Raw genomic sequence first — 12,442 nt, 5'->3', positions numbered from 1 at the left:
GACGATGGAACGATGAGCTGTATGAGCTTTACGACAACATAGACATAGCGCAGCGAATGAAGATCCCGCGCCTACGTTGGCTGGATCATGTCGTCCGAATGGATACAAACGCTCCGGCTTTGAAAGTATTTGATACAGTACCAGCTGGTGGTAGTAGAAGAAGAGGAAGGCCTCCTCTGCTTTGGAAAGAACAGATGGAGAAGGACTTGGCTTCACTTGGTGTATCCAATTGGCGCCGGTTAACACGGGAAAGAAGCGACTGGCGCGCTTTGTTAAACTCGACCAAATAATTACTTTTGCACTATCCTACATATGCCAATCTTGCAGGATATCATAATCCAGTTAATTTTTTTAAATAGGCAAGTTTGACAATACCAATTGTTCGAAAGATTTCTGTTTTACATTTTCCGATTCCATCCATCAATAATTTGTAACTTACGCTTACTTGCCTTGTAGAACTTACCGAGCTTGCAGTGTTTTTCTGACAACCGGCGGAATGCAACTTGGGTCTCTAAATTGCAAAAAAACAAAATCATTTTGAACTTGAAGGATATCTTTAAAAAGTAAAAAGTCGAGCATTATTTTAGAGTATCTTGGAAAAGCTCTGTATTTATCACTCATTTCCCACTAAAGTCCATTTAGCATAACACCAAGAATTTTTTACTATAACTAAAATTGCCATGTTGTTTTATGGATATACCAAAGAACATTACAACAATGCAGTCTACCACTCACGAAGTTGGTGCTAAGCACAATTCAATTGGAAAAGCAAAGCTCACCCAAATCCCATCCTTCTCTATCTAGTTATTTTTCTACTGAACATTGAAGCGGTCAATAACTGAGCAATCACCAGGTGTCAATCGATTTGATACCACTTCGACAAAGTTTGTCGAAAAGTTAGATAGTGAATAAATTTGAGGGTCATAAAGGCATTTTATGACAATAAAAACTCATCGTCCGCCCCTTTCACTCGGGCTTACACGCATTTTCTTGCATATTTTTTCATTCGTCGCTTGTCGACATTAATGACAATGTAACTGTCTATTTGCCTCTATGTTTACGCAAGTCCGAGTGTGTGTGCGTTGAAATTTTATGAGTTTTGAAGTTGTGCGGTCATAACAATGAATATCCTTACATGAGGTCAAACGCAGTTTATGGAGGCGAAGGAAGAAGTGTTAATGGGTACTTTGACTGCACAATGCCGGGACAAAGGTGACGTACATTAATGGCTGACAATTATTTATGATTGTAGGTAGCGTGCACCGGTTTGGTAGCAATAACCAAAGGTTTTACGTAATTGTGGCATAAGTGGGGAAATATAATTTTTCATTGAGGAAATACCTCGTTTAAGTATTTGAGTAATTGCAAAAATATACGAAATGGGCAATAAAAGTAAAAATTCAAGCATTACGTAAAGGCCCGCACTGAAGCCATATTTTATGAAAGCGAAAAGATGTTAAGAATTAAAAAAAATTAAGTATTTAAATGTAAAATTACAATTAAAAGTAAACACTTGAAGCATAAAGCTTAATTATAGTTTTCATTGAATTTTAAATTGTATATACGTAAAGATGTATCGGGTATTATTTGAGCTACATGCGATCGATATCGATATTGTCGAGAAAATGAGAATGGCAATATGTCTTGACATTTCTGTTCCTTAAGTTTTGGCAAGTAGATAGGACAGATGGCAAGAGGACCACGGGTACGCTACAAGTAGCACTAGAGTACCATTTTAATACCATAATGTAGGCAACTAAATTGTGATTTTTTAGAGCTATAGGAAAGTTTTTCAAAAAAAACACACGAAAAATTCAGAAAAATGCATGAAATTTTTATTTAAATCGGTAGTACAGTCCATATAATTTAATGTTTGAGGATTATTTTATGCAAATGTTGACCGCGACTGCGCTTCAAATGGTCCATCCGCTTAGTCCAATTTTGCCATACTCTTTCCAATGTTTTGGCCACTATCACACATATAAATGCTTTAGTGTCGTCTTCCAATGCGTTAATTGAAGCAGGCTTATCTGAATATATATGAGCTTTAACATAGCCCCACAAAAAATAATCTAAAGGTGTTATATCGCACGATCTGGGTGGCCAATTGACAGTTCCCGAACGTGAAATAAAATGTTCACTGAACTCGCCTCTCAACAAGTCCATTGTTACGCATGTCATGCAAGTCAAGCTCTTGCATTTTGGGCAAAAAAAAGTTGGATATCATTTCACGATAGCGCTCACCATTCACAGTTACGTTACGATTCGCAGCGTCTTTGAAGAAGTACGGTCCAATGATACCTCCAGCCCATAAACCGCATCAAGCTGTGACCTTTTCTGGATACATTGGTAGCTCTTGCAGTTCTTCTGGCTGATCTTCACTCCCTAATCGACAATTCTGCTTTTTTCGTACCCATTGATCCAAAAATGAGCTTCGTCGCTGAACACAATTTTTCGACTTTAAACTTTCCTAACAGAACAAGCATTTTTATAATAAAATTCAATGATTTGCAAGCTTTGTTCGATTGTAAAACGATTCATGGTAAAATTATAGACCAAACTGAAGATGTTGGACAGTGAAACAAAACACGAAACGTGCGTCAGCTGTTTAAGCCAACTGTTTAAAAAGATAATAGCTAAAAAATCACCCTTTACCTGCGAAAAGCACAAAACTCAAAGGAAGAAAAACCATCTACAGCCATCCAGTGCTGTTGATGTAGTGGAGGGGAGAAAAGGGATCTAGGCTAGAGAACTACCTCAGGCCATTTCCGGGCATTTGCAAAGAAAGTGTTCAAAAGTATCTTTTTCTGCAGGAGTTGTACGGAAGTCGAAGTTTCTTCGCATGTGTCTAGATCATTCAGTGACCGCTGCCCACAGCTATGAGCTTGGAAACTGAAAGCCAGGGTATTTTAGCGCCCTTCGTCTGTCGTACTGAGGCCAATGTGTTGTTGAGGTAGCGCACAATAAAATATAACTCTATCCGTCTTGCGCTGTTTTAAAAAAGCACCTTTAACAACGGCCAAGACCACCGATATCTGCGATGGGGACGACATAATGACAGAACAACACTTCCAAATTGTGGAATTTTATTTGGAAAACAATGTACATATATGTTCGCAAAGTTCATAGAGCGTTCATTATTTATTTCGAAACCTGTTCACGAAGCTCATATGCTGACTGAATTTTTGTTTCCAACAAGCTAAACATCACCGACATTTGGTTTCACAAAGATGACCCAATTTGCCATACAGCGCGCTTAACAATCGATTTATTTCAATATTCAGGCCACCATACATACAGACAGAAGAAAATGCTCAACTCCGAATGCAAAAACAATTGCCACAAATCAACCCGATTTTTGGGCGACTTCAAATTTTGAACGGACTAAAAGCTGCATACCCAGAAGTTTTTGAAAGATTCTTATTAAAAAGTGGAAAACTTTGATGCAAATCCTTTGAAATTTTTGTAAATTTCTTACAAAACTTGAAACCTTGATAAATATGATATAAAGGGTTTTTCAATTGGCGCGGGTCGATTTTGGCGCCCTGTGGTTTGTTTTGGTGACATTTGTCAAATCTTTTGTTTATTATTCAGTTGATTATGTCAAATCATCATGGCAAGTTACACGATTGAACAGCACGTTCAAATGATAAAACTTTATTATCAAAATGAGTGTTCATTAACGCAAACGTTGCGCGCATTGCGACCATTTTTCGGTAAACGTGGTAGCCCTTCAAAGTCGACTCTTCAACGTTTGGTGGCCAAATTTGAGACGACCGGGTCAGTAAACAATCAGCCAACACCCGTACGTTCAAGGAACGCAAAATCAGCCGAAAACATTGCCGCGGTCCGTGAAAATGTACAGCAGAACCCGAGGCAGTCTATTCCTCGCCGTGCACAAGAACTTGGCCTTTCGCAGACTTCAACTTGGCGAATTTTGCGTCGGGACTTGGGCCTACACCCGTTCAAGATCCAACTGACCCAGGAGCTCAAAGTTGATGACCACAGGCAACGCCGTTTTTTCGCTGACCAATTTTGGGCGAAAAATGATCTTTAGTGACGAGGCGCATTTTTGGATGAATGGCTGTGTTAACAAACAAAATTGGCGTATATGGGACAACACCAATTCACACGAGGTTCACCAGGTGATAATGTTTCCTCAAAAAGTTACCATTTGGTCCGTACTTTTTTGAAAACAACGTTGGTGAGGCGGTCACCGTCAACAGTGAGTGCTACACAAATGTGATAACCAATTTCTTATGGCCCATATTGAACCATATGGACCTAGACGACATGTGGTTCCAGCAGGACGGCGCTACGTGCCACACAGCAAACGCCACGATTGACATTCTGCATGAACGATTTGAGGGTAAGGTTATCTCTCGCAGGGGTTATGTGAATTGGACACCAAGGTCATGCGATTTGACCCCGTTAGACTTTTTCCTGTGGGGTTTCTTGAAGTCTCAGGTCTATGCAAATAAACCACAATCGACCGGTACTCTAATGGTAAACATAACACAGGCCATCGCTCAAATTCAGACGGATCTATGCGGAAGAGTCATTGGAAATTGGACCACTCGGATCCGTTCCACCGTAAGAAGCCGTTGAATGATGTCATATCCCACACTTAATGGCATGTATGCACCTTTCAAATAAAAAATAATTCTGTCAATAACTCACACACAGCTTGTTTTATTCCATTTCAACATCTACCCGCCCTTATTGAAAAATCCTTTATATATTTTTTTACATATGCAATGAACTATCATCATTATCATCTTTTTCCACTACTCGTACAGCTAGTTGCGAGCTTTGGTCTCCATACCTTTCGATCGCCTGCGACTTTTTTCTAATTCCTTATCGCAAGTTGATGACCTCCTCTAGCTCGTTGGCCCAGATTGCTCTTGACCATCCTCTTGCCCTCGAACCGTTCATTCTTGTTATATGACCCAGCTATCTTAATCGGTGCGCTTTGATGAGACGTATAATACGTTCGCTATTTGTAAGCCGATCTACCACTCACCGTGGTCTTTCATTGCTCGAAAAATGTTTCTGAGTAATTTTCGTTCGAAGGTTTGCAGTTTTGCTTTATTTGCTACAATTAGCATCCACGATTCAGTTCCATAGCATAAGACTAGCCTAATGGTGGTTTTGTATAGAATCAATTAGTGTCAATTTCGTTAGTGACGCGTACGATCTGTTGAATTATCTCATTGATGGTGAGGCTTATTCAATTGTCTGTACTCAGTTTAAAGCCCAAGTAGGTGAAGGACTCCACGATTTCAAAAAAAAAATCTCCAACTTTCTGTTGGTCTGATGTTGGCTTATATGGTCTGGACATCAACATATATTTCGTCTTGTCTTCGATGATTTGAAGGTAAATTCTACCAGCTGCAATTTCAATATCCGCGAAGGCTTTGGATAAGGCGTGGAAGTAGTTCTGCTTAATATATGTCCAGCCCTTTTGGCGTCCCTTAAGTCATCGATGACACAGCATAGCAAAAGGTTGAAGATTCTTGATGAGAGCACATCGCCTTATTTTACTCCAGTTTTAATTCTGAAGGATTCAGTTTTATTGTCTTGTATCACGGCGGCCGCCTTAGCCGAATGGGTTGGTGCGTGATTACCATCACAGAGAGAACGTTGGTTCGAATCTTGGTGAAACACCAAAATTAAGAAAAAAAATGTTTCTAATAGCGGTCGCCCCTCGGCTGGCAATGGCAAACCTCCGAGTGTATTTCTGCCATGAAAAAGCTCCTCATAAAATATCTGCCGTTCGGAGTCGGCTTGAAACTGTAGGTCCCTCCATTTGTGGAACAACATCAAGACGCACACCACAAATAGGAGGAGGAGTTCGGCCAAATACCCAAAAAGGGTGTATGCGCCAATTATATCACTTTTGATACAGTTTCTTTCAAAGTCATCATTACTATTCTGGTTAGTTTGTTTGGGATTTTACATTTAGGAATTATTGTGGGGAAAGCAATCCTGTTGATGCTGATACAATCAACTATGTTTTTATATAAAACTAGCGAAAAAATCTATCATGAGAAACATTGCGAATGTTGAAAAAGGTAACCGTGACTTAATTTTGTGAGCGCAAGGGTATGTATTCAGATTGTTGGATTGGATAGGCATAACATAGATTAATCTTCATTTTTACCTACACAAAAATAAATATGTGGCTCTAATAATCATTATTCTGCTTTAGGTCAGCTTTGGTGCAACTAAATATCAGAAACCACCTTCGTCATAGATTTCCCTGTTGCTGGCAACGAAACTAACCCCTTAATATGTATATATGCATATATGTAGCTCTATACAGCCAAACAGCACAACGCCAACGTCGATTAGCTCCACGCTACTTGGCCTTTACAACTTCATTTGCTGACACATCATTTCTTGTTTGGCTGTTGCAAAGTGAAGTGTAAATGTCGCATTGAATGGTTGTCAACAGTGGCACCGTACGACCGGCCACATACCACTTGCTTAGCCACAACTCTGTCGCGGCGTTGTTCGGTTGTGGCTACTTTAAGGTTGTACTCTTGTTCCTGCTCGGCTTAGTCAAATCCAATGCCTTGTACGCCGCTGTCAAAATACATACATACACACAAAAAGAGAAATACTTATACAATTTTAGATATCATTCTGGCTTTTATTCGTTCTTTTTTTTCTTATTTGTTATTCAGCGGAAATGCCAACGGCAGTGGCAATTACATTGTTGCATGACACGAAGTTTGTTACAGATACAGTGAATGGAGCATTTAGGGGGAACTGATAATTTTGGGGGACTTAGAAAAGGAATAATGCTTAATTGGAGCGTGTGGGGATAGACAGCTTTGCGGCTAGCCTTCTTAATGTCAAATTGTTTGTGCAATAATTCACTGATGTGACGATGTGTGTGTGCATATATACAGTGTGTGATAATCGTACAGGCATTTTAATTGCAGTGCTCATATTTGTACAGTTTATATTCTAACAAAATTTAGATGAAATTAATACATTTGGAGACGTTGATTTCTTAGAAATCGGCAAAATTTATTGGACATCTCAATTCTTTTTAATATACTCTTTTATAATTTCACAAGTACAACACTGTCAGCTAAAACTCTTATGAGCTCTATATACAACGTAGTAGCCTTTCAGGAAGGCGCAGAGTCCGTGATAGCAGCCCTGAAGAAAATCTTCGCGGCATGCTTAGCACTGGCCTACATACCACGCTCTTGGAGGATGGAGAGGGTCGCTTTCATCCCAGAGGTTGGAAGAGAGGACTACACCAGTCCGAAAAGCTTTAGACCCATCACGCCATGACCTCTTTCATGCTGAAAAGTCTCGAACGACTGCTGGAATTGCGCATACGTCAGAAGTCGCTGAAGGCTCACCCTCTGTCTCTATTTCAGCATGCCTATCTAAGCGGAAAATCCTGCGAGTCGGTACTGCAAAATCTTGTTGCTAGGGTAGAGCTGACCATCGACAGGAGGGACTACGCTATGGACATCTTCTTAGACAAAGAGGGGGCGTTTGATAATGCCACTTTTGATAGTGTGTGTAGCTCTGCTAGTAGGCTCGGCGTAGACCAGGTGCTATCAAATTGGATTCATTCGATGCTGGCCCAAAGAATTGTCTCGGTGCGAGCAGAGGAGATCTGCTGGTGCCATCCGGGGTTAACAGAGGCTGACCCCAAAGCTGTGTGCTGTCTCCATTGCTCTGGTGCATGGTAATCGATCCTCTACTCACCACCTGAAACGATTCGGGAGTCTACGCACAAGCATATGCGGTGTTGCTTGTTTGGTAACAGGAAGCAGGAAAGTGCAGAAAACTCTGGATCTGATTGACACTTGGTGCTGTACGAATGGGCTATCGGTAAATCCCACCAATACTGGTATTATCCTCTTCACCAGAAGGAGGAACTCATTCTGCCTAAGCTAAAAGGAGTCACAATCCAGCTATCCAAGGAAATTAAATATCTGGGAGTAATCCTCGATAGTAAGCTCCTATAGAAATCACACGTTGAAACAAAGACATCCAAAGCGCTGACAGCTTTCTGGCAGTGCAAAGGCGTCTTTGGGAAAACGTGGGTCTTTCTCCTAGCAAGGTCCTGTGGATCTACACGGCTATGATAAGACCTATTATTACCTATGCATCAGTGGTCGGGATGAGTAGACTCTCTCTCGTGGGAGTCAGGAGGACCTTATCCAGACTACAACGCACTGTGGTCATCTGTTGCACCGAGCTTTTCCGACTACTTCAGGCCCGGCATTAGATGCTCTGATTGATTTGCCACCACTTGATGCTTTCATCCAATGAGAGGCCTTGAAGGCCATTTGCAGGCTGAAACAGAATGGGAACTGGTATGGCCCCTGTCTGTGCCCCTCCATGCCCCTTGACTCCTTGCCATCAAGAGTCGTACTTGAAAAGAGATACAGTGTAGTGCTGCCAGAGGCTTAGTTGTGGTAAAACTCAGAAAATGAGCCCGGAAAACACTATTTTCGCATTTTTACGGATGGCTCCAAGACCGAGCATGGCTCCGGCTCTGGAGTATACGTGGAATCCAGGGGGATAAAACTGCACTTTGCTCTTGGAATGCATGCATCTGTGTTTCTAGCGGAGGTGTATGCGGGTCAAGAAGCGATGAACTTTGTTGTGGAAAACCGATGAAGAGGCAGATCTATATGTGTCTGCAGCGACAGCCAAGTTGTGATCATGGCCTTAGACAGCCGCCCAACCAATTCAAAGGTAGTCAAGTCCTGTAAATCTAGGCTGAACTATGTCGGTAGACATAATAACCTGATGCTAACGTGGGTCCCGGGACACGTGGGTATCGCGGGTAACGAGACTTTTGACTCCTGAGCTAAGACGGGCCTCAGACTTCTTTGGCGTTTTGCCACTCCCTTCTGCGGCCATCACAGCCACGGTTAGCAAATGAGTAACTACTACCCACATTCGAGCTTGGCAGGCTGAGAGAGGCTACAGATGGACTAAACTGATGTTATCTGTCATGTCCGACCGACTGTCGCAAACCCTTCTGTCATTAAGCAGAGGGGCTTAATATTAAATTCTTAATCGAGGCTTTCGTACTAAAATTTAATCGAGCTGTTGGTCTTGAAACCCTGTTTCTGTTTATTATATTAAGTTTTTTTGTTTATTTTAAATGTAATAAGTAATAAAAATAATGAAATTCAATGAGGTATAAACATGTTTACGTGTACAAAATCTACTAAAAATGAGAGTCTCTACATTTTCTATACAACAGACCTTTTCCGCGGACCACAGCGAAAGCAGACAAGCGAGCACTAGGCTGATCCTGTAGATTGCAGATAGACCAGAAATTGATCCATAGTAATACCAAGTGTGTGACTGCTAATTTAATGAAGAGATCTTAAAAACCCGTTTTGAAAATTTCAAGCTAACAAAATAAAGTAATTAGATATTAGTTCTTTTACTTGTTGTAACCTTTGATGATTTTTTTTTTTTAATTTTCTAGAAAATTATGATATCTTATGATTGCTTAATGTCTATTCGTGCTAACAGAAAATAGGCTGACGCAAAAAGCGTCACTCTATTTGAGGCACTAAAACTTTTAACTTTCTCATTTAGCTGTTATAACTAATTGGAACTTTTTACATTTGACAGTTGTAATTTACGAAACTTTGGGTGCTCTAGAATGAGGAATTATCGGAAAGTACAAAAATGTTATCTCAGTGTTTTTGTGAAATAATTCGTCTATGATTTCCGACCTAATTGCAGAAGGAAGAAATGAGCTGTCTGGCGTCAGCTACTCAAACAATTCTACAGTTAGCTGCTCAACTCTAAGAGACTGGTCCAGTCCCCGATCTTAAGTGAACTTTACGACCTCCAACAAGTCAATTACTTCAGAACTCACAAATTTCGAGAAATAGTGTCGAGAAGGAGCCATCAACAACGCCGGGAAAGCGCTCAACTTAATTAGACATTTCTAGGCGGTTCACCCAAAGAATTTGATCAAGGAATCGAAGGAGTTTCTATACTAAATTCAGATGGCAGGCAGCTGTTATAAACGAACCAGCTACCCGAGTGTCGTATAATCAGAGATTTTGGCTGACAAATAATGAAATAATTTATTTTTTTAGAAAAACTGCTGGTGAGAGGAGAGGCGCATTAGCACCACTCTAGGCATGAAAACGAAGAAAAAACTCGTTTTTAGACAACCGAAAGTCCTCGTGTTGAGCGAGTTCTGAATACCGAAATCGAATTTGTTGGTGAATATGTTATTTAAGCTATCTCAAACACATAGCGTTGGAAATTAAAAAAATTGTGAACACTATCTCTTCAGACCATTTCATATCTTAATTTGGTGATTTTGGGCAGTCAGCGAAATCGTCCGATCTGACAGCCTAGAATACATATGTACTTTCTGTGACAAACAAAAATTGTCGACAAATCGGTAATCTGGTGCCGGAAGCCTTGCGATGCAAAGTACTATGAAAAGAAAATATAGGTATTTATATATTTAGGTATATATATATTAAAAAAGAATATTTAGTGCCCCAAGTAAAACTATTTACATTATGTTTTCGAAATACAGATAATCAAATCGGATCATAAGTTTTCTTTCACCTTTTAGTTATGTACAAAATTTTTATAATAAAATAACAAAAAAAGTAAACGTTGAAAATATTTCAAAAATAGCTGAATGATTTTCGGTCACACTGTCCGCGAATGTTCATTCTTTGTCTGTAAAGCGGTTTTGGACGCATGCACGTTTGTGTGTATTGGTCATTAGATAAAGGAATTTAATTGATGTTATGGTGCAAAGGACATTTAAAATTACATATAATTGCCATAAAATACCAACATTGTGGCGTTAGCCTGAAAAAGGTCTCATGCATCTTCAGACTCGTCCGCCCGACCAGCGCGCGCATAGTGTGAACCGAGAACTAGCTAATAATGGTTTAAGTAAGCTTTATTGTTGCTTATGTAATGTCATTCTTTTGTTGTTACTTTTGAGTGTGAAAAGAAGTTTATTATCGCGTCAGCAACAATTCATTATGTTTACAAACAAATTGTTGTAATTAACTCTGTGTGGGAAAGTTCAATTCTTTCTTAACGCATTGACGGCTTTAGCTAAAAAGTCACCAGTAGAATTACTTTGTAAGCGGCTTATTCATAAAATTTAGTGATTTACAAAGTAAGAGCTGAAGTAAAAAGAATATGAATATGAAGAGTTTCTTAAGGGATAGAGAATACAGGCGATGGATTCTCAATACATCTGATCTTATTAATCCTACGAAGGCCGAATGAAAACAGAGAGAAATATTATATTCCACGCTTGTCAATACTAGTCGCCTGGTTATACGAAATCCTCTACCACATCGATCATATCTACCCTTGCACTTAGTCACCATTGCAGACATTTCCTGGAGCCTGAATCATCTTCCAAGTGAGTCAACAGGCATCTCTTCGTCTACAGCGAGGAGATCCAGGACCATACAGAACTGCAACTACTAGATCGGGCAGTATACAGACAGACATTAAATGAAATTTAAGGAGAGATCTTCACCACCTCCTTAAACTCCCGTTATCGGTGTCCAAACACCACCTATTGAACTTAAGCGGTCTCGCGAGTTCCACGTAACTTTGGCTCAATTACGACCAAACCCAATCTCCTAGCACCCGTCTCCAACAGGTCCCAACATGTCGAAATATTGGGCTTCCTGAGCCTACCGCTAGATGAGTTAGTCGATGGCGATCGGTGACTACACCGCACTGGCACGGCTTAGTGAACTGCAACAACAACCGCATCAAAATAACGACATGTCATGAGACAAGAAAAGTCAAAGTCTAAAGAAATCTGATTAACAGAGATTTTCTAAACCGGTGCCCGATTACCGAAAAGATTTTATTGAAAGTGGAAGCCAAATCCTTGATCCTAAATTGTTACAAAACTGATTCCCAAATGGGCAAGGGAATAGGCGCATCTAATTCTCAACTCTCTATCGCTATGGGTATATGATCTAACGCGTTTCGGGACAATTTTGCGGTCTTAGCTGAACTATGTGTCAGATACTAGTAAAGGCGTGAGTAAATTCTTTTGATATTCCTTTAACTGGAATGACGAGATCCGTCATATGATAGATAAAGTTTTCTAATAGCAGTCGCTCTTTAGCAGACAATGCAATTTCCGATGACACTTGCGTGTAAATTGTCCAATTTGCACGGAAGGGGAGATGTTAATCACGTCTAGTTCGAATGGCCACACTACGCTCCCGAAACCTTTAAGACCATAAACGGAGAAAATATTGTAAATTTCATGCTGAAGTCAACTGATAACTCGAAGGGAATCTGTGCGCGTGTAAAACCTATTCATAACGCCGTTCGGCTTAGTTTGTTAGCTGATTTTCGCATGGTGTGCCCAATCCATCTCCATTTACGTTCCCGTATTTCAATAGCAATGGGCTTGGTC

Source organism: Anastrepha obliqua, chromosome 5 (genome assembly GCF_027943255.1).
Source record: "Anastrepha obliqua isolate idAnaObli1 chromosome 5, idAnaObli1_1.0, whole genome shotgun sequence".
NCBI classification, from domain to species: domain Eukaryota; kingdom Metazoa; phylum Arthropoda; class Insecta; order Diptera; family Tephritidae; genus Anastrepha; species Anastrepha obliqua.
Note: the sequence above shows the minus strand (reverse complement) of the source record.